Genomic DNA, 27,920 nt, shown 5'->3' with positions numbered 1-27,920 from the left:
CTGCCAGAGCCAGCCCTGTGTAACCAAGGAGAGGGGATAAAGAAGCAGAGCCTAAAAGTTATTTCTAAACCTTATCCTAATTGTTTACTTCATATTCAGTCCTCCTCCTGTGAGGATGTGACAAAGGCCTAGCAGGTTTACTTCAGTTTTCCTACCTCCTTTCCTTTCTTCCTGCCTTCCTTTTGGGATGTGTTTTACAACTGTGATTCCTTTATAGGAAGAGTTTTGTCTCTCTTTCAATCCAAGATTTCAAAATGCATGTTTATGAGGATTACCACAGCACTGAGATGTAGATGTGTTTCCTTAGAAGTAGGTTCCCCGGTATGGGGCTGGGCCTTGGGACAAGGCCTGCCCTCTTGGCTGGTGGGGAAGGTGCCATGTTAAAAAGATGTTAGAAGACGTTAGTTTCATTCAGTGTGGTCAATTCATCTCACAGTCCTCCTGCCTGTGTTCCAATTACATACTAAATGGACTGACCTTTGCAATCACACAGCTTCTGATGAAGTCTTTTCATCAGAGTCTTAGTGCCCATTCTTAAATACTGCTGAAAAACTACCACTTTGGAAGCATGTATTTTTAGGAGGCATATCTCCCCTGCACATTCTTGGATTTCTCTACCGACACTCTGATACCAGGCTGTTCATCCTGAGTTCTATCTTTGCCTGTGACTCTTCCCCTCCTGAGAATCCCCACAAACTAAACTGTATATCTAAACCCCAGCCATCTTTCACAGCTCTCTCTGATCATCTCTACTCTGGGAAGACTTCTAAGACTACTTCTGCTCAAAGAGAGATGTCTCCCTTCTCCAATGCTTATGTTTCCTTGGTTTCTACTCTTCATGTGACATTTGTATACTGCCTTGTATTACTAGTGTATGTGCACGTGTATGTGTGTGTGTGTGCAAGCTCCCACAAATAGATTGCCAACTTCTTGGACAGTGTATCGTTTGTCTCTTCTGCATCTTTTGTGTTCAGCACCCAAATTACATCTTGTGTTGGTTGAAGGACATGCTGCTTCCTATTCCTGCTGCAGAGTATAGACTAGTCAATGGACAGGTAAACCACTCTGACTAATTAATTTATTTACAACTAAACCAGCATCTCTCTTCACCTAAGCAAATGCCTAGCCTATGTACAGAGACATGTACAAAGCTAGTCTGCAGTAAGAACTGGTCTTTGCACATATCTAGGAGGCAGTATGGTGGGAAGAAGTCTAGAAAAACTTAGTGGTTTCTGAAAGAGAAAAGGTTTGCAGAGAATAACCGCCAAACTGCCTTTCTCAGAAGCACTCAGGACCAAATGACAGGCACATGATGGCCAGTTGAATGGTTGTTTCTGGACATCGAAAGCATTCTGTAATGTGATTGTTCGGCTTGTGGATTGGGTGTCAGAAAATCTCTTCGGCTGCATTACCCAAGAATGAGACCTCAGCATTTCCTTGTGCCATTTAAGTGTTTGTGTTCACTGTAGTTATCATCTGATCATATGCCAGTTGGTAATGGGATTGTAGTGGCTTTGCACAACAGTGGAGTCCTAAAAGGGCTGAGGAAACCTGACAGATACGGTGAGTGGCAGAACCCTTAGATATCTCATTTAATGCTGGGTGATTGAGTGCATCCATGTGGAGAAGTTTTTTCAAGTCTGCATCAGAGCAGAGCAATTGCAGAAAGACATCACAGCCTTTCCTAAAGGAGGTGGGATGGGTAGGCAAAGGCAATTACTGCAAACAAGCTCAGAAATCTTAAGGCAGAGGAGTGGCATTGTTTTTCAGCATTGGAAAACCTCTCCGTCACTTCACATGAAATCTTCTGAAATGCCTCCTTGGCATTTCTGAATTGATGTATTATGTTGAGCTCATCCAGTCCCTTTGTTCTGTTGAGGAATGTATAATTCTTCTTATTTATTTAATGTAGAATAGAAATGAGAAAGTAAATGAATCACAAAACTTAAGGTCCCACTATAGAAATAAAATAAGGTAGCTTGGCCAGGAGCTCATTTTAAGAAACAATGGTAATTTCAGTTGTTTTGGAGTCTTCCTGAATTGATGGTTAGACTCCATATAAAAGAGCCTTTTATGAGATGACAGTGCTATGTGGCCACTGACTTTCTGGGTGAGGGGTGTTTGCAGTTAGCCAGTCATTCACTCACTCAGTTTACTTCGAATGTAATGAACTTGAAGTGGAAAATATGACCCATTTTGAATTAGCATTTGGTGCCTTCTTCAGTGAAGCAATGCTGTGTGCAGGACAGTTGTAATAGTACCATACATTTAATAGCCTTCCACAAACAACCTTTGAATTTGATAGGCATGTATAATTGAGACAATTTATTAGCTATACAGTATTTACTAAATTCCTATTTATGAGGGCCAGGTTGGTTATGATGGTCGTCATGGAGGAAAATCTTTATTAATGTTGTTGAACTTCTTTTGTAGTCAGTATAGATATAACTTCATATATGGGATAGGTGGATCGGAGAGGGTGTTCTCAGCATCACAAAAGGTGAAAGTTTTCAGATAGCATGTCATAATATTTCTAGCATATACATAGTTCAGTTCATGCTGCAAATGAGAGTTTCCTCTGTCTTTTTTAGGCTGTAAATATTTTATAGTTAACATCTCATTGACAGTTTTTGAAAGGACAATGATATTGCCTTACTTTGGTATGAGTTTTCAGGAAAGGCAGTGTAGAAGAAAGAAGATTGAGGAGGTTAAACCCTTTATCTGGACTGTTCTCTAATGCTACCTATTTACCGCCTCAAAAGTCCCCTTCCTCACATCCCACACACAGAGTCTTTTATGCGATGGTCAGTTGGCTCTAATATATCCTTTAGATTTCCTTTCAAATGTCACTGTCTCATGGACACTTTATCTAATTCCCAGGTTAGGTCAAATCCCCAGGTGCTCTTATTGGACACTGTGTTTTCCTGATAGCTTTCACCTTACTGGCGGTAAAATAATTGATTGTGTAAATAGTGGTTTATTATCTATCATTCTTTAAGAATGAAAGTTTCATGTAGGGAAAGGTCTGTCTTAGTGTTCTTTAATCATTCCCAGAGTCTGGCACAATGACCTCAAAGAGCTCAATGAATGTTGAAAGGAATGAAAGAACTGGTGAGTGAATGGTGGAATTGTTCCAGCTCTGCAAGTATGCAGCCCTGTGACATTGGTAAACCGTTCGAGTCTCTCCAGGTCTGAGTGTGTACATCTGTACTTTGAAGGTACTGGACTAGGTGATTTCCATATTAAGTTTCTTGTGGCTGCCCTGACAAAGTACCCTGAATTGGGTGGCTTAAAACAAATCTATTCTCTTTTAGTTGTAGAGGCTAGAAGTTTTCAGTTGTGTTCCTTGACAGGGCCATGCTTACATTGATGGCTCTAGGAAAAATCTTTTGTTGCCTTTTCCTAGTTTCTAATGACTGCTGACAATTCTTAACATTTCTTGGCTTGTAGCTACATCATTCTAATTTCTGCCTCCATTTTCACATGGCTGTCTTTCCTCTGTGTGTCTTTGTGTCTCTCCTCTTCTTATAAAAACCAGTCATTTTGCATTAAGGGCCCACCCTACTCCAATATGACCTCATCTTAACTAATTACATCTTCAGAGACTCTATTTCTAAATAGGGTCATATTCTGATGTCCCAGGTAGACATGAACTTTGGCAGTGGTAGGGAGGTAGTGGACACTATTCAACCCAGAACAATTTCTAAGGCTATGTCTCAGTTCTCTGATTCTGTGACTTAGCCTTCTACAGTTCTTTTCTTTCATATTCAAGGCCCCCTTCTCTCCACACTAGTTTTACAAACCTCATAGGTTTCATTGAGGCCAAATCCAGGCATTGGTTTTGCTACCAGAAAGGCAAGTATCAAAGCTTACTGGCTAGGAGAAAATGTTGAGTTCAAATGGGGGTCTTCTTGATTCTTGGGCCACATGTGAAACCTCTTCCACAATTTGTCTGCCTTTCCTCTTTCAAGGCCGTCTCAGAGTGATGGTGAGCCATGTGGTACCATTACATGAAGAAGTAAAAGGCACTTCCCTGTGTTTGGGATTTGAGAATTCTTGTACTGAATACAGCCTGCCCAACTGTACATGGAGGCCCTAGCTTCTCCAAATTTTTGACAAGCGCTACCTGGACTTATGTTCATCTGCTTTGCCTTTTCCCTTCACAGTTGGGTCATCCAGGTTTTATCTCCTACCTGGCCTATACTATTAGTATTGGCCTTCCAATACTAATTCATGGAAGAGTTCTGACCCTCAGATTCTTTTCACTCAGTACTTCCTCTTGCCACCAAAAGATCAAGCACTGACTGGAAAAGTGAAGAAAAGGTGGCCTAGTACTTTCTACTAGAGAATAACATAAGCCAATAAAAGTAGCTCTTGAGCCCTCCTGTGTTCTACATTTGCTAGAGAAGCCAAGTGAACATTTACTGCAGTCTTGCTATGAGCCAGGCCCTGCATGTAGGCTATAAATGTATAGATGTGTACACAGATTAGTCTTTTATTCATATTAATATATTTAAATGCTACAATCATACAGAATGAAACAATGAATCTCCAAGGACAATAGATTATATTATAAGAAAGTATACCTTGAATCTTAACGTAATCATCACAGTTTTCTTGGATATTGGGAATAAAAGTCACAACAACCTTAAAAAAGAAAACATACAAGGAAAAAAGAGAGTTTGCCATGGGAGCAGTAATTAAACTCATGGGCTGTCTGAAAGACTATCGTGTAAGTCTTCAAGCTGCTTGAAGTCTGTAGTGGCTCTTCCTCTGGGAAGTGCATGCATTGGTGTTTGTGAGGATAGGGATGTGGATGTCACAGGTGACTAGAGGACCCAAATTTACTTACAGACATCACTAGTAACTACATTGTCACAGAGAGCTGAAGATGCCCAAAGGACACCACATTTTTGGTCTATTCCCATATAAGAAACCAGAGAGAACTATAATCCCAGCACTTTGGGAGGCCTAGGTGGGAGGATCGCATGATGTCAGGAGATCGTGACCAGTCTGGCCAACATGGCAAAACCCTGTCTCTACTAAAGATACAAAAATTAGCCAGGCATGGTGGCTGGTACCTGTAATCCCAGCTACTCGGGAGGCTGAGGCAGGAGAATTGTTTGAACCCAAAAGGGGGAGGTTGCAGTGAGTCGAGATCATGCCATTGTACTGCCGCCTGAGCAATAAGAGCAAAACGCCATCTCAAAAAAGAAAAAGAAGAAGAAAAAGAAACCAGAGACATGTGAAGATCTAACACATGAACAAATAGAAGGCAAAGATGAAGAGAGATGATGGCTAGAGTCCACCAGCCCTCGCATTTCCTGACAGCTCATAAAAGAACATAGTGGTTTTCACAAAAATGTATGGAAGAATGTTTTTACACACTAGTCCAACAGAAACATGAATCACAGTGTCCTCAAGAAATTCCTTGAATATTTAAAAAGCATCAAAAAAAGTTTATGTCCCCAGTGTCCTTTAGAGAATTATTGGAAGGAAGTTAGAAATGATCATTGACTGTTTTTTTTTGGGGGGGGGGTGTGTGTGGGGGGTGTGTGTGTGTGTGTGTTTTGTCCCCAATACAGGTAAAATAAGACATATAGCCATCACCAAAAGGAATTTGGTTTGCTAGATGTTCTATATTGGGTCTTCAAAATGTACATTAACTACTTTAACCCACACTTTTCTGATAACTAGTAGAAATTCATTGGTTTGTTTATTCATGAGGCATTTATCAATGTTCCTCTTGCCAGGCATTTTGGTGCCTACTGTAGAGACATCTGAGTTATGGAAAACACTGCCCTATACTTGCGGTGTGTGCAGCTTAATGAGTAGGTATGAAGAGGTAATGGGACGGTGGTTTAGCCCCTATACTTAAGAAATTTCTCTGAATAGCACATAGAAAAGTTAGAAGGGGTTTTGTTGTATGTTTTTACATTTTTTTCATTCTTCCCATGATGTTTGTTTTACAGGAAGGCTTTCTGCAAATGGAAAAAAAATCTCAGTGCCTCTAATACCTCCCTCTCCCCTGTCACCTTTCTGACTTCTGCTGCCAAAAGTAATCATTTTTAATGAGAATTCTCAACCATAAAAATCTGACTTTTGAAAGCAGTGCTGTAAAGAGAGACCAATCTCTCAGCGGGTGTGTCAAAACAATAAAAAAAAAATGTTAAGTGCAGATATGCCCAGTTTCCCCTGAATACCTAGAGTTTCAGGAAAAGTAGAAGCAAATGAAAGTGAAGTGTGAGAGCAAGGTGTCCAGCCTACCCAAAGCAAACTGGCCAGAGGAAAGCAATTTACCAAAAATCAATTAGAAAATAAAGATCATAAGGCAACTCCCTCCTATTCAGTGTGGTCAGCTGGACTAGAGATGGAGGGTCCAGAGCAGTTCAGCCACTCTTCAGCAGGGACATGGGCCGCCAGGGCTTAGCTCGAGCAGCTTTATATTCCAGACCCTTTGTGAATGGGCTGCCTGTCCTTCTCTGTGAATCAATGAGAGCACCGTGCACACCACACAGCCCAACATCTGTTCCCCGAGGTCTTGCTAAGAGGACCTAAGACACTCAGGCCACTGAATGCCGAGTGCCTCAGACCAAGACACATTTCTATATTCTCTTTCTCTTCTGGTCCTTTGCTTCTGTTTTCATCTGCCGTTTGACCACAAACTCCATGAAGACAGAGACTCTGGTTCTTACTCACCCTGTTTTCTCCCGGGGGCCTGGCAGAGTGCTCTTACAAGCCTGGCTTTCCAGTACTGCACCTCGGCAGCTGCTTGCCACCCTCTTTGTGCTCTGGGCACACTTTATTTATTTGAAGTTCTGCTGTAACACTTCCTATGCATAAAACTGCCATGCATTTTGGATCCTGCTCTTACTAAAGGGATTTGCACACAGGGTGTTTCAGAGCCTCAGGATTCTACAGGTGTGGGGAAGAAAATGGAAGTGAGTGGTCAGTCCATGTACCTTCACTCCCGACTGGGCTCCTGTCCATCTTGAGTAGCTCGACTTTGACCTATTTTCTATTTTGCGATTAAAAAAAAAATAAAGTTTCTACTCTAAGTACATTCATATACATGTATGCATACCTACACCCACACCAGGGCATGATGAATCCCAGGAACATTTTCCTAATGGTAGGACTTTAGAGAACCTCCATCAAGTTAATGGGTTCATAAGTCAGAATGTGGTCTAGAACACATAACCCACTCTAGGTATTTGATGCATGAAGGGATTTAGTAAAATTATGCTTTACAGAACTACTAGAAGAGCTAGTGGAGGGTGGGACAGGAACAACTGTATCTGGCTTTTTGAAGATTAGGAGGCTTTAGAAATCAAAGGAAAGAGCCACAGATGATCTCAGCTACTTATGACACCAAAGCAGGCAATTTTCATAGGAAAGTCTGGAAGCTGAGGCAAATTTCATGTCTGTTCTTTCACACGGTCCTGCTGCTATTACCAGAGGGGAATTGTGGCTTCTTCTTCACTTCTGCTTTCCAAGTTGTACACAGATGCCTCTCAGTGGTAGACTCTAACCTGGAACCCTGTGGTAAGGGACTTAGAGAAATGGAGTATTCCTGGGCTTCTAAAGGGGAGAGGAATGCTAACTGTGGGCCAGTCGCCATTCTGAGGAGTTTGTCTGTAGGAAATAAATTAATAGTTGCAACTGCCCTGTAAAGTGAGTGATGTTATCATCTTCGCATATTACAGCTGAGAACACTGAAGCACATCAAGTTGAACAACTTGGCAGAGATTATATGTCTAGTAAGTGGCAGAGTTGAGATTAAGAGTCAGGCAGTCTGGCACCCAAGGCTGTGTTCTTGACCTCTATACCAGTGGCTCTCCATTGACAGCTATTCTATCTATCTTGTTACCCCTGTCCCCACCCCACCCCAGGGGAGATCCCTGGAGATATTTTTAATTGCCACAACTTGGAGGGTGCTACTGGAGTCTAGGGGCCAGAGGCCAAGGATACTTGCCCCCCCCAACCACAGTGAAGAATTATTTAACCCAAAACGTCAGCAGTGTTGATGTAGAGACCACCTGCTCCACACTCTGCTGAGCAGGTTGGCAGAGGAAAACTTGGGAACAGAAGGGGCTACCGAAAGCCCCTACTACTTGAGATCTTCCTTTGTGTCCTATGACCAGGGTGGCCAGATCCCTCCTCAGACCCCGTCTCTTGCTGCACAAGGGGCCGCTACTCCATGTGCAGTGAATCCAGGTGGACCTGCCCAGGTTGGAGGGCAAGAGGCTCTTCCCGCGCCTGAGGCTGCCAGATTCCTAAATGTTTAGCCCATTGCTCTGGTGGTGCCTGGTGTGTTTCAGATGCAACACTTTACCTCCTGTTTCTACTTTTTGCTCTTCTGGAACAGCCATTCTTCTGCCAAATGTAACACAGAGCCTTGGGGAGCATTAGAACAACCTTTGGCTCTAACCATGGCCCCAACCACCTGGCCAGCAGGAGTGTGCTAGTGCCTCCTTCCACCACTCCCCAGCCGATGTTGGTCCCAATTCTGCTGTCTGCTGGGAAGTTCTGTGGAGGGCTGCAGGTCTCAGGCCCAGGGCTATGGCTGTACCTTGCTGGCCAGCAGGGATGCCGCCCATCTTCTTGAGTGGCAGCTGGCGCCTGTCACACGTGTCCTGGTGGTGTCTCTGTTGGAAAGGAGGAGTGATCTGTGCCAGCTGGCTTGTCAGCTGTCACAACAAACAATGAGCATGAACCACCTTGTGTCTGCAGCACAGCTGAGGGCTGTCTTTGCACACGGGCTGTGCGAGGGAGGTGGGCAGCCTCTTCATGCTCCGTGTGAGCAATTTTCATTCTGTTGTTTTCTCTCACACATGGTGTTCTGGAACGGCTCTGGAAGGAGAGAGAAAGCGAGCAACTCTGACTCAGTGCTTGAACTTAGATTCTATGACATTCATCGATAAATGCATCATTTTCTTGTGAGTAAGAGAAGGAATATCAGAGGATCAAGTGGATGAGTTGCATGTGTGGCTCCAGTTCAGGAACACATCTGTCTCATGCATTGCAGAATGCCAACCCATGAAGAGCAGATGCTACAGTGGAAGGAGCCCTAGGCTGTGAGTTAGGGGACCTGAATGTTACTTCTGACCCTGCTGGCTCCAGTGCATGACCACGTTACATTACCTCACTTCTCCTATCTCCATTTCCTCACCTGTAAAGGATGGTTGTTGGAATAGAGTCATCTGTAACGTTTCTTCCAACTCTAAATGTCACTGGCTTTAGAGTTCATTTGGTGGCATTTAGACCAGGGTGAGAAGCCTCCACATTCCCAGCCTGTGGCTCTTTTTATGTCACGAAATTCACATAAGCGAGCACATGGAGCATGTACTTTATGAACTGCTCACAGTCTAAGTGGGGAGATGAATATCGAGTCTTCTGAGAGTCACCAGCTGGCCGTAGAAATCAACTCTTGCCCCTCTTTTAAAAGATGTCAAGCTAAGGATAACAGAACCTGGAGGTATGTCACCTACACAGAATTCTGCAAGCCCTGCTTCTTTTATTTAGGGGTCTTAGTAGGGGTTGGATTTTGAATGTATACTGGGAGCATTTTGAACAAACACATTCTATTCCTCTCTTAACCTTGGTGTAGAATGAGGGCAGGAAAAGGCACTGGCTACTCTTGTTAGGGACCAGTGTTCTTACTGGGGTTTGATGGATACTTCTGAGCCTGCCTGAGATGCTAGACTTGTCATGGCCAAGTGATTCAGGGCCACTAACCAAATATAATTTTAGGGCCTACTCTGAGTTAAGCAGGATGCATTTCTGGGCCTGTGGAAAATGAACCTCAGGGATCTTATAGGATCCCTCTGAGCTGTGCAAAAACTAGGCCAAGCCCTCTCTCAACCACTCTCAGGCCTTTTATAGTCAACAAACATTTCACGGACTGGGAGCATTTGTTAGATAAGTTTAGACAGCATCTAAGAAACTGTGAAATTAGGGCTTTCTTCAGGCCAGGGGCGCTTAGGTGCAGAGGGAGTGTGGTTATACAACCGTGGTGTACACAGAGAAGGACACTGACAGAAGACTGGCCTTTGGTCTCAAAGACCCAAGCTATCTGGAGTGACAGAAGCTGCAGTGACCCTGCCATGGGTATTTGGAGAAAAGCAGTAGTCTTAAGAACGTCTGTGATTGCTACCCAAGTCCTGATCCTTCCAAAGCAGGAGGGCACATATGTACTTCTTGATTTATGTGCTCCAGATGTACTTTTTTATAATTACATTTGTGTTTGTTGTCCTTCTTTTACGTATGTCTTATGTGTGCCTATGTATGCACACAAAATTTGTATAGGCTGGGAGTGGTGGCTCATGCCTGTAATCCCAGCACTTTGGGAGGCCAAGGCAGGCAGATCACATGGTCAGGAGATCAAGACCATCCTGGCTAACACAGTGAAACCCTGTCTCTACTAGAAATTACAAAAAATTAGCCATGCACCTGTAGTCCCAGCTACTCAGGAGGCTGAGGCAGGAGAATTGCTTGAATCTGGAAGGTGGAGGTTGCAGTGAGCCGAGATCGTGCCACTGTGCTCCAGCCTGGGTGACAGAGCGAGATTCATCTCAAAAAAAAAAAAGAGTGCAAAATTTGTATATTTCATTAGTTTCTTTTTCAGAGTATCTGAAATTCTACTGTCAGATATTCATTCTTTTAGTGTCTTTAGGCTTCGTTCTTAAATTGTTGATGAATCCCCATTGAAATTCCAACTATCCCTGATACTGTTAGTACCATACTTCTGTTTTAGCTGACATTTTAGCAAAGATTGATACATCTCTTACCTGTGGCAGAAAATGGAGAGGAAGACATTCAGAAAGAAAGATGTAGCTGGTACCAGGGTAAGGAAGGGGACCGTGAACCAGAAAGAGGGAGAGAGATAAAGAGAGCTTTGGACTTCACTTCTGTCTTCAGCCTAAGGTGTGGGGGCAGAAAAAGGTGGGGTAAAAAGCTCAGATCTTGATGGTTTTACTGACCATTCAGAAGGAAGGCAGCCAGGGCTTTTTTGCTACTGTACCTAATACTGATGTCCCCTCTATTTTAGGGGCTTCTGAGGCAGCGCAGCACCAAGCAGGCCCGATCAGGACTAAACCAAGCACTGTGACCCTGTTGGGTGTTTGGATGTACAATGGGTATCCTGGGCTTTTCTCCTATTAGCCTTTTCCTCTAGAAAGATGAGTTGGATTCTTGGTCTCAAGGCTTATTCCTTGTAAACAAGAATTTCTGTGTCAGTCTCAGGAATGCGTAGCTCACCAATATATCATCACTTCATTTTCGCCAACAGCAAAGTACCTCAATGACATTAGGCCTTGGCTGTAACCTTTGCTTCTTCCCTAGGCAGCTTGCATCCAGGACTTTATGAAACATCTGTCACCTTGTAGCATTGCTGAATACAGCTGGACCATAGGAGTTTTTGATAGAACTGTTCCTTCAGTCTTACCTTCAGCTTTTACCTTTATGGAAAAATCTAATCATGAACCCTTACCTGGACTTACTGGTCTTTAGAAAAAAGAGCAGGGTAGTTTTAGAAAAAGCCAGCTTGGATTTTAAATCTAAGCTGTATGCATTTCCTGTTAAGTAAACTTAGGCAAGTCTTTAAGGCCACTAAACCTCAGTGTTTTAATCTACAGCATGGAGATGATGGTGCTCCATTCATTAAGATTGGTCTGAGTACTTAATGAATATAAAGGGCTAGGTGTTTGGTCGTCAAGGAACATTCCTGCGTTCCCTGCCCTTTCCCGTACCCTTCACCTGCAAACCATCCTAGGTCCTCAAAATGTTTGTCATCTCAGTGTTATGTTCAGGGCATGACTTCAATTAAATAATGGCATGTTTTTGTAATCTGGTCTACAAGTAAATCATATTCTTGACGGGCTTACCCATTTACTTTACTTTTTTAAATTGCATATGTATGGCTGTTTGCAATTTAGAAATACTCCAGTTTTTTTGTTGTTTTTGTTTTTTTTGAAACGTATGAGTAACTTTAGTTAAAAACAGTTCTCAGAATAATCTGTGAAAGGAGCTCTCATGCTGTTTACCTGTCAGGCAAGGAGTGTGAAAAAGAGAATTTACAACAAAGACCCTAGCATTGTAGATCCAGCAGGAAAACATGCATTCTCTCAAATTATTTTGGCAGCTTTTGTGGAAAGTCCATTTAAAGCAGAGGAGAGAGGAAGGTGTTTCACATGTTTTCTTCCCATAATCACTATGAATTTCAGAGTGAAATAGCAGGTAGGAAGGGTCTGTAAAGATGCTATGTCCATGTGCAAATATACTCACATTTCTGTCCATCCGGAACCACTTCAGACCATAGTAGTACTTTACTAATTCAACAGATGACTAGTAGACAACTGAAGAGAAGAAAATCTCCAGAGAGCCCCAGAATAGAATTCTTTGGCTAACAAATGTTTGTTCTTTCTCTTCTGGGCAAGCTACTCGTATAGATAATTTAAGTATCTTTGATGGCATTATTTTCTTTTATATGGATATACAATCATGAATTCATTCTATTCTTGCCAGAAGTTTAGGTTATTTTCAGATTCTTTTGCTATTACAGTGTTTGATATTCATGACGACAGCTACCATGTATATAGTATGTAATAGTGGCTGGCCCAAGTCCTTTACATGTACAATTAATTTGGTCCTTTCAGCAAACCTATGAAGTACTATTCTTAGTCTCTATTTATGTTCAGACTGAGACTAGAAGTCCAAGAGGCCAAAGGTCACAATTAGAATGTGGTAGAATCAGAATTTGAACTCAGGCAGTTTAGCTCCTAGGGCCATGTTCTTAGCCGTGTGCTACTCTGCCTCCTATTGGCCTCTTGTGAGTATCAATATGTATGTATCTGTGGATCTGTGCATGATGTGTGTGTATATACGTATCTGTGTGTATGATGCATGCACGCCTGCATGAATGAATGAATGGCAGAACATTCTCTTATTGTCTAACAATAGGTTATGTTTATAATAGTAGTATTGATAGACAGAGTATACACATTTGAAATTTTAATAAGCGTTGCCAAATTGCCTGTCCCACCCCACGCTCCAGAACAGAATGCGCCAATGTATTCTTTTACAACAGTTATTTCAAGACATTTTGAGTGCCACAAAGAATACCAAATGCAGAAATGACATAAACATGTGAAAGTAGGAGCTGTAGTTTGAATGCTTCTGATGACAGTTCAGAACAGAATGGAGAATTCACTACTGGATGCTGTAGGACTCAGGGGCCTAGATTTCTGCCTGTGAATTGAGGAGCTGTAGAATTTAATCCTACTTTGGTTTTGCTGTGCTTCATTGGGAAGGTTACTTCTTTATTCGATTACATTTTAAATGTATGCCATTGTAGAAACAATATATGATCAAGCTAAAACTCAAATATAAGTATATATTAAAAGTCCATATTCTAAAGTCTACTAAATCAAGGTCACTAATAAGAATCTCACAGGGTTGTTGAAAAGATTAAATGGGTTAACTTCCATAAGGACTGCACAGTATATCTTCTCAGTAAATGTTAGTCTCCATGTGTTTCAGTGTTCTGTGAAACTTTAAGGCTAATAAGTAGTACCCGCATTTCTATTGTGCCCCCTAAACCAAGAGACCTGCTCAGTGGCCTGGCCCTAGATATGCCATAGAGACGCTCAGTGATGCCAAACTTCTCCAAATTGCCTTTTTTTTTCTTGTAGATCAACATTCCCAGTCACTTGCCAACTGTTTGAGTTGAATTCACACAACAGTATCTGGCTGGATCCTCCTTTCATCCCTTCACCTTTTGGATGATTTTGCTACTAGCTGTTAACTCACTCCTCAGCTTTATCCTCAAAAATATTTTTTGGTATTTGTAGGGGGATTTAGGTGATTCATGTATTAAAGTTCTCCCCGAGCCCCATCACTTCCATCCAATTTGTTATTTTCTTTACTCAGAACAGTCCTTCTCTATTGACCTACCAAATATCAAGGAGTCTTTTTCTTGTTTACTTTCCTTGGTCTGGTTATCAATCATCAATTGATAAAAAGGAGTTGTTTTGCTCATATTTTTAATTCATTGCCTTCTTGCTCAAAAACAACTTGCAATTCCCTTTTCATAACCTATAACATATCATATTTATTTGTTCATGTCTGTTACTTGAATAAGAATCTGAAATTTGCAAGGTCGAGAACTGTGGTTTCCCTTTGCCCCAGTTTCTAATACTTCGCCTGACATAGAGTAAGTAGTTGATGCAGGTTGTTTGCTTCAGCTTCTGAACGTTTTGCTGCACTGAGGCATCATAATAATAGTTGTCATAAATGGAATGTCCTGATGAAAAAGTTCTTTTAAGATCTCTGCTTTAACCACGAAAGATTTACCAAATAAACTTTAACAAATCTCAAATCTCATAGGTTAATCCATGATACAAGCATCAAAGAGAGAATTTTAGAAAGTCGTAAGAGTAAGCGTCCGTCTTCATTGACACTAATTTCCATGAGACAGCTCAGCATCATCCAGATGACCGCCCTGGGAACTGTATTATGTGGATTCTCCAGCTCTCGGGAGCACCTGATTTGGAACCAGTGAATGAAGCTTCTTTTAGCAATTCTTTGAGTTACTTTAGTATTCCAATGTGCAGAATGGTGGTGGAGAGACTTAGAGACACTCAATACGTTGAGCAAGATGTTAGAAGGATTTGCTGGAAGCTTGGAATTCTCAACCAGATTCTCATTGCAGTTCTTCAGTGTGTATTTATAGCATGGAATTTTGTTAAGACTGAGACAATTAAGGTGGTTGTCACTCTATTCTTAAGCATTTCTTTTTAAATTTGTGATTTGGTACCAGTGACTCAAGTTCAGGCTTAAATTTCTTCCTTCCTTCTCCCCTTCTTGTGTCTCCTACCTCTATCTCTGTCCTCTTTCTCTTTTAAAATATATGTAGCAATATTTATAACTATGTGCTACGGAGAATTCTGTTATATATTTTCCTAAGCCTCAGTAGTCCAGTTGCATGTGGTATAATGGAGGCTACCAGAAAAAGAGACTATATTAAATTTTTAAAATAGAGATGGGGTCTTGCTATGTTTCCCAGGCTGGTCTGAAACTCTTGGGCCCAAGTGATCCTCCTGCCTCAGCCTTCTAAAGTACTGAGATTACAGGCATGAGCTGCTGTGCTCAGCCTATATATGAAACTTTTAAAAGGTAGCATATTAAATTAGAAATACTTTCAGCTCCAGGTAACACCAAACCATACTACAGTGACTTAAATAAATATTGTTCTCATAAAACCAGATGTTTCCAGAAGTATGCAACTATGGCTTTAGATCTATGACTTAGCAATATCAGAGCCATGTCATTGTGGATCTCTTGACCTTTGGCTCCTGGTTGTGACAGGACAGCTATTGTAGTTCCAACCGTCATGCTCATATTTAAGGCAGAAAGCCAGAGAAATGGTAACATTGCTCATATCTTCCCTTTTACCAGGGAAACAAATGTTTTCCTCAAACATTTTCTTTCTCCCAGCAGACATCCATATATGCCTCATTTTTCCAGAACTGGGTCATATTGTCATCCCGGTTGCAAGAAAGGTTTGGAAAGAATGTTTGCTTTTCTAGCCACTGCAGAATGAGGAAGCAAGAGAGAATGAGTGGGGAATAATTTGAGGTAACCAATCAATAGCCCATGTCACAGGTGAAAAACAACTATCAGGTTAATACAAATCATGGCAGAGTATGAAGGATTACCAGTGAGGCATGAAGATAGTTTCAAATATGAGAGAACTGAGTATTATGTAGGGCCCAGAGCAATGCTGGGGCAAGATTATGCAAGCAGGGATGGATCCCACTCAGTGGGTGAATTAGTTTTCTATTGTTGCTGTAACAAATTGTCACAAATTTAGTGATTTCAAATAGCACAGATATATTGTCTTAATATATCTGGAGATCAGAAGTCTGAAATGAATTTTACTGGATTTACTTGGTGAAAGTCAACAGGGCTGGTTCCTTCTTGAGGCTCTGAAGGAAGAATCTGTTTCCTTGCCTTTTTCAGCTTCTAGAGGCCACCTGCATTCCTTGGCTTGTGACCTCTTACTCATGTCACTGCAACCTCTTGCTTCCATTGTTCCATCTCCCACTACTAGCTGATCTTCCTGTCTTCCACTTATAAAGACCCTTGTGATTACATTGGGCTCACCCAAATAATTCAAGATAATGATACTCTCTCCATATCATAAATCCTTAATTTAATCACAGCTGCCAAATCCTTTTTACCATGTAATGTACATCTTCACAGGGTGTGGGGATAGGAAGTAGACATTATTAGAGGGGCCACTGTTTATAGTATCACAATGGGACTAGTGAGAACCACCGGGAGGGCCAGAATAAGATATATGTGGAAAAATGATAGGATTAATACATTTGTCCCACCAAAGGATAGAGACCAGTTTGGGAAGAATGAAATTGTATCCAGATGGCATAACTGCATTATACCGTCATTATACCAAGTATATGATAAGATGATCAATACCTACCTTCCTGTATTTATAAAAGCTGATATCCATAAAATGCATCATTGAAAGTATTCCTTAGCATGTAATATTCTTTTTTTTTTTTTTTTAAATATGGAACGCTTCACGAATTTGCGTGTCACCCTTGTGCAGGGGCCATGCTAATCTTCTCTGAATCCTTCCAATTTTAGTATATGTGCTGCCGAAGCGAGCACAGCATGTAATATTCTTAAATGGCAGATATGATGACTGATTGCTTACTTAGATGCCCGAAGCTATTTAGAAATTAAAAATTTTTAAAGAAGGCTTAATTTGAAATCTTTCTTGGGGATTATTTTCCTTTTAAAGAAAATGAACAGTAAGTAAATGTATTTATAAGCACAGCTTCACATGGGAGAGACCAAAAAGGAATACTTTCATTAACATTTTCCATTAATACAACGTGTCTTGTGTTATTGTTTGGTATTGTGGTATAATGAATCTGAGTTTTAATTGGTTGGCTAAATTTATCTGTTTCTGGAAGTTCTCTGAGAATAATGAAAATACACCCATTAAGATCAACATTTGGTGTTTTATCCTTAAGTAAACTTTAGACTTTGACAGGCATATACAATTTACAGCCGTAAAAATAATGGATAAAAGCCATGGAAAGCGTGATTCATTGCCAAAAGATTTTTCTTTTTGAATAAGAAAAGGGTAATGATTCTTTCTGTCTTAATTTGTTCATTTATTCGTCAGACATAGTTTAAGGCTATACAAAATGCCAGGTATTGTAATCAGCATGAAGAACACAGACATCAATATGACTAGATTGCAAGCTGTTTGAGGGCAAGAAGTAGGGCTTACTTGTGATAAATTTAGGGCCTGGCACTGTGCATGACATAAAATTAACACACAGGAAATGTTGGTTGAACTAAGCTGAAAACACATTTCCTGGCTAGAAAAATCTTACAGGCAAAGGAGGAGAGACATATAAACAGAAAAATTGACATAGAGCTTTGTGAAAGTACGGAGGAGAGAGTGACCATCAGAATGATCAGGGAGGACTCCACTCAGGATCTGACATTTGCTGATTTTGGAAGTGTAGGAGCTGACCAGATTGAGACAGGAAGAGCACATGCCTGGCACAGGGAGCTGCAGGTACATAGCTTAGCTATGGGCTTGGGCATCTGATAATTCAGCGTGTCACTAGAATGCAGGTGAGTGACAGGGAAGAGATATGAGATGAGGCTGCAAAGGTAACTGGAGGGCTGATGGGGAAGATTCCAGTTTGCCTTGCTAGAAGTTAGATTTTGTCCTGTAAGTGTCAGGGAACCACTAGAAGCCTTTAGACAAAAGACTAAGAAAACAACCTTTTCTTTTTCTTTAAACAAACTTTGGGTGTGGATACATTTATATACACTCTGGTAGATAAATGTATTTTACCTACCAGAGTGAATATAACATATATGTATATTTTAAGTAAAAAGAATAGTAATTAAATAACACTGATGAATCCAACACCAACTTCAGAGACAGATGGTTCTCGATCTCTTAGAGTCTCTGTGTCTCTTTCACCAATCCTCTCCTTCCTCTCCTCCTCAGAAGAAATTCCTACTTTAATTTTCATTTTGTATTAATAATTTTCTTGCATTTCCTCAAAGTTTTATCACACATATAGGCATCCTTAAAAATATATTGTTTAGTTTTGCCTGCTTTTGAAGTGTATGTAATAGAATCCTACTGAATTCCTTTCTTCCTTGATTTCCTTTCATCACTCAGCATTGTTTTCAAGAGTTATCCATGTTGATGTGTGAATCTAGAGATCATTAATTTTTACAGCTATGGAATATTAAGTAATTATAAAAAAATTTTATTATTCATTTAACCATCATAGATATGTGGATTTTTCAATTTTTTTCTTATTCTGAATAGCATGGTTTTTATTATTTCTATATTTGTTTACTGGAAGCATATGTACAAGAGTTTCCCTTGGAGAGAAATCACTCTTTTGTACCTTTTTCATATATTAATGGTTCTGTTTATGGGACCCCTGTTCTTTTCCATTTCTCTGTTTTCCTATCCCCACATTTAAATGTTGCATTGTGTAATGACTATGTTTTATTATTTGATGGGCAAGTCCCCCAGCCCTGTTCTTCTTTAAGCCTGACTTGGCTGTTCTTGGCTGTTCTTGGCTGTTAATTCTTCCATATTCATTTCAGGATAAGCAGTTCATTAAGGTCCTTGAAAAATCCTTTTAAGGTTTTGGCTAGAATTTATTAAATATGTAGATCAATTATAGAATCACTGACATGTTTACAATAGTGACCCTTCCTATTGAATTGCTGTCCATGAATATGCTTTGTCTCTTAATTATTAATATCTTTGTTAATGTCTTTCAATAAACTTTTATACATTTATTATTTGAAAATCTCATACAAATTTTGCTAGTCCCCCCCCATGGTATATTATAAATTTTCATTATTGTTTTATAAATGGTAACTTAAAAATTAAATATTAAACTCTTCATTGCTGATGCATAGAAATGCACCCTTAATTTTTTTAGAAAAGCACTCTTAGAGAATCTAGAAAAACAAGCATTCTGATTCATTGCTAGTGAGAATGCAAAATGATTAGAACTTCCATGGAAGGAAACAGCATACAAATTTACATCTTTCAAGCTAACAATTTGACTTTTAAAGGTTTATCTTGATGAAACACCTCTGCAATATGAAACAACAGAAATATCAGTTATTTGTTGTAGTAGTAGTCTTTGCAATAGCAACATATAGGAAACTCAAGTATGCCATTATAGAGATTGGTTCAATAACCATGGCATATCCATACAGTTGCAAATACCATGAAGCTGTAAAATTATGAGGAATATTTCTGTAAGCTGATATGGTGCGATATTCAGGATAATTGTTAAGTGGAAATAAGCAAGGTACATAAGAGTATGTATTTTATGCCCTATCATTTTTTTTGTGAGAAAGAAAGGGAAGTAACTCTATGTATGTGTGTGTGTTTGTGTCAGCATTTATTTGCTTAATTTTGCAAAATGAAGTACAGGATAGATAAGCCCAAAGGTAGTAATAATGTTGACTAGATGGTGTTGGTGGTAATTGTATTGAAAGTGATAATGACTGAAGAATACCTATTTATATAGTTTTGACTTCTAAACCAAGATATATTTTAATAAAATATTTTACCATTAAATATTAATAACATGATATTAATATTCAATAAATAAATATAAATATTTAATAAAAATAAATTAAAACCATAAAGGATGAAAAATAGTAAACTTTAAAACTGAATGGAAACAAAAAGAAAAGAATTTTAACTGTATATCAAATAGATTTCTTACCCACAGAGCTATTAATTAATTCACACTATTTTTAAACATAGTACTCTGAATATATATTTTTATGGGATAAATTTTAAGGACAAAAATCTGCAAAAAGTCTTAAACACTACTTACTAGATTTATTGTTAGTGTTAATATTTATGTTGTAATTATTAAAAGTATATCCATAATATAATGTAGATAAGTACATTAATATAATTATAAACCCCAATTTTTACTATAAAAGATGTATAAATACAAAAGTAAGAAAAACTCTGATGTATTTGAATGGCTCTATTAAATGAATTGATTATTTAAAATAATCTGTTTCCTAGCTCTGTGCATTGAAGGTGCCTGGAGAATGATACCTCATCAATAATATGCACATTCAGCACTCACAACTTGATTTCTAAGTACCATTTTCTACCCAGAGGAGACAGTACTTTTTACAGAAATGGCTGATTCCTGATCTGGATTAGGGAAAGACTAAAATGAGTCTGGATCATCTTTTTGGACCAAAAAGCAAGGAGTTGCTCAAAGAGTAATGGGAATCATGTCACAAAGATGCAGGAGCTGGCCTAAAGGGATTTCCACGGGCATGTAGGGTGATTTAAACACCAAAAAGAACAGTTACAATAATGGATTATCACATAATGATAACAAAGAAATGAATGAAGCTTCTTCAAACTCTTAATTCTGGTAATTTGCATATTCTGTAGGGGTTTTATATATCAGATTATATAATCTATATGCATTTATTTTTATAGCTTTTTTCTAATCCTGATACATTTTATTTCTTTTCCTTATCTTATTGTTATAAACTAGGACTTCCAAGGTGATGCTGAATAGAAATGCTGATAGCCTACCTCTTTTTCTTATTTATATTTACTTTAAAAACATTTAAAGAAATATTTCCTCGCTAAGTATGTTGTTTGCGACGTATTTTTAACAGGTTAACAAGTTCCTTTATATGCTTAGTTTGCTATGAGTTTTTACCCTGAATACTTACTGCATTTTATTAAGCTTTTTTTTCCTCCTGTAGAGATAGTCATGGTTTTCTCCTTGATTTCTTGGTGGCATGATCAATGAATCTTACTTTCCTAGAAAAACATTCAACTTGGTCATGATATATTATATTTTTAATATACAAATTGAATTAGGTAGTTTGTCGATATTTTTCTTAAGATTTTGTCACTATAGTCATGAGTGGGGATCACATAAAAATGTTCATTTCTCGTCCCATTTTTGTTCTCTGATAGATTTTATGTAAATTTGAGCTTTTCTGTTTCTTGAATGTTACCACTCATCTTTTAAGGCATCTAGACCAAGTGGGAAGATTTTAAATTTCAGATTTAATAATTTTAGTGATTATGGTATTATCTAATATTTATTTTTTCTCCTTAAGTGTTCTATGGTAATTTGTGTTATTCTAGACACTTGTCCTTTATCTCAGTTTACAAATTTATTAACATTTATTGACATTTTTAATCTCTACTACAGATCTGAAATCATATCACCCTTTCATTCCTGTTATTATTAACACATGTCATCTTTCTTTCTCTTTATTAGTCTAGGCAGGAATTTGTCAACTTTATTATTCTTCTAAAAAATCACTGGACTTCATTCATTGGACTTCATTCATTCTCCATATTGGGTCTTCATCTTCTGTTGTGTTAATTAATTTTCTAATCTTTGTTATTTCTTTCTTCTGCTATTTCAGGTTAGTTCTGCAGTATTTTTTTTCATGACTCCTAAGTAAACAATTTTTTATTTGCTACCATAACCATGTCAGGTTATGAATTTCCTTTGAAAAACTGCTTTAGCTGCATCCTACAAGTTTTGATATTTCAACATGCATTTTTGATGTAACAAGAAGTAAAGTTAATCAATGTCTTTACCTTTATGCCAACCAACACTATTCAACGCACACCCCACCAGAATGTATCTATATTTATATTTTGATCTCACAAATTAAACATTGGTGTTATTATTTTAATGACTAATCTTTTACTTGCCCATATTTTTCTGTTTTCTTTGGTCTTGATTCTTTGTTTTATATCTGAACTTACTTCTGAGATATTTTTTCTTTTTTCTGAAGGACATCTTTTAGAAGTCCCTTTAGTGAGGATCTCTTAGTTTTTATTTTTCTGAAAGCATTTTTATTTCATTCTTGCTCTTGAAAGGTATTTGTAAATTGCATGCAATTTTGATAGACAGTTATTTCTCACAGTATTTTGAATACATCTTTCCACCTGATGTTGCTGTTAAGTATAATTGTCATTTTTTAAGAAAGTAATCTGAGTTTTCTTTTGGGCTACTTTTAAGGTCACCCTTTTACCTTTAGTGTTTTGCTACAATGAATTCATTTTTATTAGTCTTCTTTAGACTTTATTAAGATTCCTAAAACCTAACATTGTGTCTTTTTGAATTCAGGAAAGTTCTTATTCATTATTTTTCAAAATGTTGCCATTCCTCTATCACTGTATTATCACCTCCTGGAACTCTGATTTAGCATGCTGTTATGTGTTTTAGTCTACCTTCTGTGCCTTTTAAACAGTCCTTCATAATTTTTTCTCACTTTGTCTCTTTGCTGCATTCTACTTAATTTATACACATCCATTTTCACAGTTGCTAAGTCTCCCTTTAGCTGTGTCTTTTCCACTGTTTAATTCATAAATCAAACTTTTCTTTTTAATAATTATATTTTTAATTTTTAGAAGTTTTTTTTTAAACTTCAAGTTTTATAGCTTCTTGTTTCTTTGTTATACATTCAGTTTTCTTTTTTAAACATTTTATCTATACTTATATATCTGATATTTCCATACTTACAGAGTTGATCATCTTTTCAGTTATTTTTTATACTGTGTTTTCTACTGGCTGTTGCTGCTACTATTAACGATAGTAAAGTTTTTAGTATAACCTGCCATCCTTTAGAACTTTATCTTTGGGAATTCCTTGACACCTAGGTTTAGATGCATTCTTCCAGGGAGTAGTTATCATTGTTCCTACCTAAAGCCTAGGGACTGTATTAACTCTACATAAATTGAAACTAAAATATCAGCTTTTGAGTGTTTTGGACCACTTGAGAAACATGAATTCAGGATTCAAATCCAGGTTTTGTGGTTACAAATTCTTAAGAGATTCATTTTTTCTGTCTCCACCAAGAGCCAAGAGGTCTTTGCCAACTGCCTCACTCTATAGGTCAGTTTTCTGTTTTGTTTTGTTTTGTTTCTGCTTGTTTATTTGCTGACTGTGTTGCCATGTAGAAGTTCTTGGTTTGTGAATGTGGGTTTCTGTTTAAACTCAGATCCAAATCTGAACCCATGCTTTGTTTCTTCTCAGCTGGCCCCTTAGAAGCCAAGCACTAGGGTACCTGGAATTGTTAGAATAGTCCCAATTCTTGCTCTCTGCTCCTGATTGCTGGGCTTTTTGTGTGCTTGTTTCTGGCCTCTGAGGCATTCCCTCACTTTTTCTCTAGGTCAGCCATGCATTAAAAAACAGATTCTTTTAAACACATTAGCTGCCATTTTTAAATGTGCTGCATCAGAAGTGGTTTCTCTGAATATTTTATTTGCTATATTGCTGGGGAAAGAAATAAATAAGGAATCAGTTTTGATTTTTAGAAAGACAAAGTTAGTGGCAGGGTTGAGCTCAGGCTGACATCAGGGAGATGCTGGAGGTCAAGAGACCTCCACGTTTTAGTTCTGATAATTTATTCACACAGGAATATAGAAATTCCATGTAAATACTTAGATCTCATTTTACAGGCAAATTATGCAAAAACTCAAAAATATGTTTTAATAATTATTAGTTATGGAAATAGCTGTTTACTCCTTGTGATGTTTTTAAGCTAGGTTTATGAGTCAGAGCTTATTTTCAGTGTGACTTTAAGGAAGACATACACTTGCCAAATCTTGAGTGAGAAAAATGAATCCAAAATCATGGTGTAGGTGTCAAAACTACAGTCTCTCTTGCCAGCATTCCTTATTTGCCAAATATTTTCAACATGAAGAGGCACCTGTGGACATTCCAAGCCATGGGCTGTACTGTGAAATGGCAATTGAAGTAGCTTTGTATTTTTCAATGTAAAAGGGAATGAGACCATAATGAGAAACTACTGACTGCATCAGTTTCATAGATCCAACAGGTGCTTTTTTAAAAGACAGATTTATATGCTCTGAAGAGAAACCAGAGTATAAAACAGGTTCTTTGGCACAACGGTTTGCAAAGTGTGGTCCTAGACCTCAGAACTTTTTAAAAATTCAAAGTCTTGTGTTCAACCCAGACCTTCTCAGTCAACAAACTCTGAGGGTGGGAGCCAGAAATCTGTGTTTTAACAAACCCCCTGGATGATTCTGATGTGTAGTAGAGTTTTAAAATGACTGCTCCAAAGAAGGCTGGGACAGAACAGAAAGGAAGTGAGTATTCAAAAAAGGTAAGGCAATACTTCCTTTGCCAAAATACTTTCAAAATGTAGCACTGCAAATTACTTATAACAGAAAAAATGACAATTTTTGGGACATTAGCAGTAATCCAAGAGTAGGCCAATAGTAGTCCAGGAGTAGGCCAATATTAAATGATTTATGGTATAGCCATTTGCTGAAATCATGCAACCATCAATGTTATTTAATAATGTTTAGTGATGAGGAAAATGCTTATGATCAAATGTTTAAATGAATGTTCATATATACACACAAACCTATATATGCTTATGATGGCATATATAGGTATATGTGGGTATTCATTAGGATCCTAGGGAATTCCTTACTTGTCCTTGGAAATACGTGAAAATGATATTAGTTTTCCTTGGATAGTGGATTTATTGTGGATTTTTACATATGCATGAAATGTACATATAAATTCATACTTTTACATATTTCTAAATTATTTATGATAAACAAGTGTTAGCATAGTATTAATAGTATTTTATTAACAAATTTCATAAAATACTATTAATATTAAGAAAATAAGCTACTTTAAAAATGGTAGTTGAATTCCACTGAATTTCAGCCTTCAGAAGATTAAAGATTACACCTGCCTTGCCGACTTCCCTCAGAACTGTCAGGGGAAGCAGCAGTACAAAGAGATCCTGATCAGACAAATGGTATGAGGTGATGGCAGAGTCAGGTGTTTTGTCAGTGGGTTTTACTCTGGGATATTTCAGGCCAGTTCATGACACTGTTGACTGGCCATGAGTCTTGAAAGTTTGAGAGCTGGAGTGAGAACACAGGAAATACAAAAACCTTTTCCCCCACGATCCTGTAGCTCAGAAAATCCCCAACACCTGGCTCACGTGTAAAGGCAGGAAAGATATGATTTACCCTGGCAGCCGGCCTTACTGAGAGCCTTAGCTGGCTGGCTCCATGTCACACAAGAAAAACACTCTACAAGGATTTGTTGAGGATTTTATTCACAAGTGGAAAATCTTCATACATATCAAACTAAACTGAAGAAATTTTTGTATGATACCTCCTGGGGAATAAAAGTGTTTGACCTTATCAGAATTGGTCATGGTAGAGGTTATTAGATGTCACACCGTCTGATCTTTTGTTTTCCACCAGCCAAATTAAAACTGGAATAACATTGAGAGAGGGTTACCTTTACAAAGATAGTAAATATACTGTCAATTTTTTGTTTTTACTTTTATGATGAAAATTTACAAAATTTGTCAAAAGTTGAAAAAATAGTTATGTTGAAAATGTCCTTCATGCAGCTTGAACAGTTTCCTTCTTAATAATGGAAATAAATACAATTGTTCATATTGAGTTTCTGGGTTAATAATTGTACCATCTCTATCCCATAAATGAGCATTTCCTCCTTTACACTGAGAGGGATTTGATTTAGTACCTCTGTGCATTCACTGTTTACCCATGAGAAAGGAGGGAAATGCAGGTTTTTTTGAACTCTTCTCAGCAGAATCTTTAAAAAGGAAACACATTTCTTTATTTCCTTCATTTCCAAGAGAAGCAACTATCATTAAATAGACAACTCATTTTTATTAATTCCTTTTATTTGCTTACTTTAGTTTTCTTCATATTTTGAATAACTGAAATGAACCACTTTTCCCCAAAAAAATCTATATATAGTTACACTAAGCATTAGCCTAGGCACTATATGAAGTGAAAACAAATGCCGCTACTCTTGTCCTCGAAATGTTCACATTCTAGCCTCATTTGTTGTGACTATGACATGAACAGACAAAGCTGCCGTAAAGCAGTTTTAAATGGGGAATCTTATTTTCTCATTTACTATATATTATAAAAATCTGACCTGCATTTTTCTAAAAGTAATTGGCCTTAAGATACAATGTCTCATTTAAAAATTCAGCCTACTTAATGAAATTCTGAACTTTATAGTAATAAAACAGAAATCCTAAGATAAGCAACAGTTAAAATATGAAAATATAATTAAAACAAAAATGAAGGTATCAGTAATTCCACTGATGACCATGTGAAGTATGGCAAATTAAGATATAGGAAGTTAAGACTCTGAGATATGTATAATTTTTCTAAGTGTTCCCAACATATTAAACCTTCAAATGGAATCACAGCTTCAGCTGTTATGTCCAGGTTTTTGAAGTGATTCATTTTGTTTGCTTTCTGCTATCTCTTGTACTTACTAGTATCTCTTCAGACTTGGACCCAATGACATCTGCTGTGACACTTTTTCTTTTTGTATCTTCATTAAAGAGGCTTTGAGGGGAAAAGTAAAAGTCAAATGGACATTTGTCTTAATGATGGCTACTAATGTACCCATTTGTACTCTCATCTTCAAGGCATCTCAATGAAATGTCTTCCCATTATAAATGCAAACACAGCTTCCTTCTACAATATGTCTGGCAGGTGACTCCTTTTTACCTAACATTCTCTCCCTACAAGTAGTTGCAGGAGCTCGGTGTTTCTGCTGCTATGCTGAGAGCTAACTTTAGCTTGAGAACTAGTTGAGATAAAGAGACTTTAAGGTGCTTGTCAAGTTCCTTAGCCCTAATTTTTGACATCAGAAACAACAATCCGGTTCCTGGCTAACAAAACTGTATCACTTTGACATTCCATGTTTCAAAGAACTCCTTGGTTGGTTATGCCTGTTTTTCAAAATTGGGGGCATGCTTGATGCCAGGGATACACCTGTATATTTTGGAAGAGAGGGAAAAAGTCAGTTCTGTTATTAAACTTGCATGGAATTTAATTTGTAGAAATTTTAACATTTTTAAATATTAAAATAAACAGGGATATGTTTGGCTATTTGAAAACTAATTTCCATGTTATGGCTGGACAGTTTCAGGTTAGTTACATCCTTGGCTGTTTGAGTGTCAAGTATTCCTTTCCTGTCCTGTATGGTAGAAGGCAAGTGCTATTTTGGAAGGAACCTTTAAGCAGTAGGGGCTCAGTCAATCCTGATGATGCCAGGACATTTCTGTTCACCCTACAGAGCCAGAATATTGTAAACTCCTACTTAATGGGAACTTATTTTGCTCTCCATAGATTAGATTGCCAGAAAGGTTAGGGATGCATTAGGTATGCGTTTGTTCCTCATACATCTATCAACTCTACTGGGTTTCTTTCCATCATGATCCAAGGACTATGCCAGGTGCAGATCTGCCTTTGGTGAATAAAACAGATGCACCATTGCTATGTGGAACTCAACTAGCATCTACCTTCCTCTGGAATTATTCTAATATTATGTTAATGTAACATTCCCTCTCCTTGCTCTTATAAAATGGTGGCTTTTTGGTGATGATTAACAGAATGATGAAGAACTATGCAAAAAGGCAGTTTGCCCATGACTCTTTCCACACTGTACAGCAGGCCTTGGTTGTCACATGCCATGTTGAAAAATGAACTTCATGGTAGAAATATTACCTGGTTTCATCATTGACATTGTGACAGCCTTCAAGTGTTTATTGAGATAATTATAAATTCACATGCACTTGTGAGAAATAATACAGAGTCCTTGTACAGATTGCCTAGTTTCCCCGAATGTTAGTATTTTGCAAAACTCTACACTGTGATATCAACCTGAATATTGAGCTTGATACAAATTATGACCTATTCAGGCTTCCTTGGTTTTGTAGTCATGTGTGTGTGTGTGTGTGTGTGTGTGTGTGTGTGTGTGTGTGTG

The 27,920-nt window shown here is 38.2% G+C and overlaps 1 protein-coding gene and 1 non-coding gene across 2 annotated transcripts in view; one reads left to right on the top strand and one right to left on the bottom strand.

Annotated features, from left to right (window-relative positions):
* The window catches only part of GLIS3 (GLIS family zinc finger 3), a 486,336-nt gene that overhangs the window by 276,531 nt on the left and 181,885 nt on the right, over positions 1 to 27,920 (top strand). The gene's annotated exons all lie outside the window — the stretch shown is intronic.
* On the bottom strand, positions 16,586 to 16,692 carry LOC116559926. The gene has a single exon (XR_004272696.1). It is a non-coding gene; the product is annotated as a U6 spliceosomal RNA (small nuclear RNA).

The sequence above is a fragment of the Sapajus apella genome, unplaced genomic scaffold (genome assembly GCF_009761245.1).
Source record: "Sapajus apella isolate SASKATOON/1434 unplaced genomic scaffold, GSC_monkey_1.0 scaffold24, whole genome shotgun sequence".
NCBI lineage: Eukaryota > Metazoa > Chordata > Mammalia > Primates > Cebidae > Sapajus > Sapajus apella.
The sequence above is the reverse complement of the archived record's forward strand: the minus strand, read 5'-3'. Positions and strand labels throughout refer to the sequence as shown.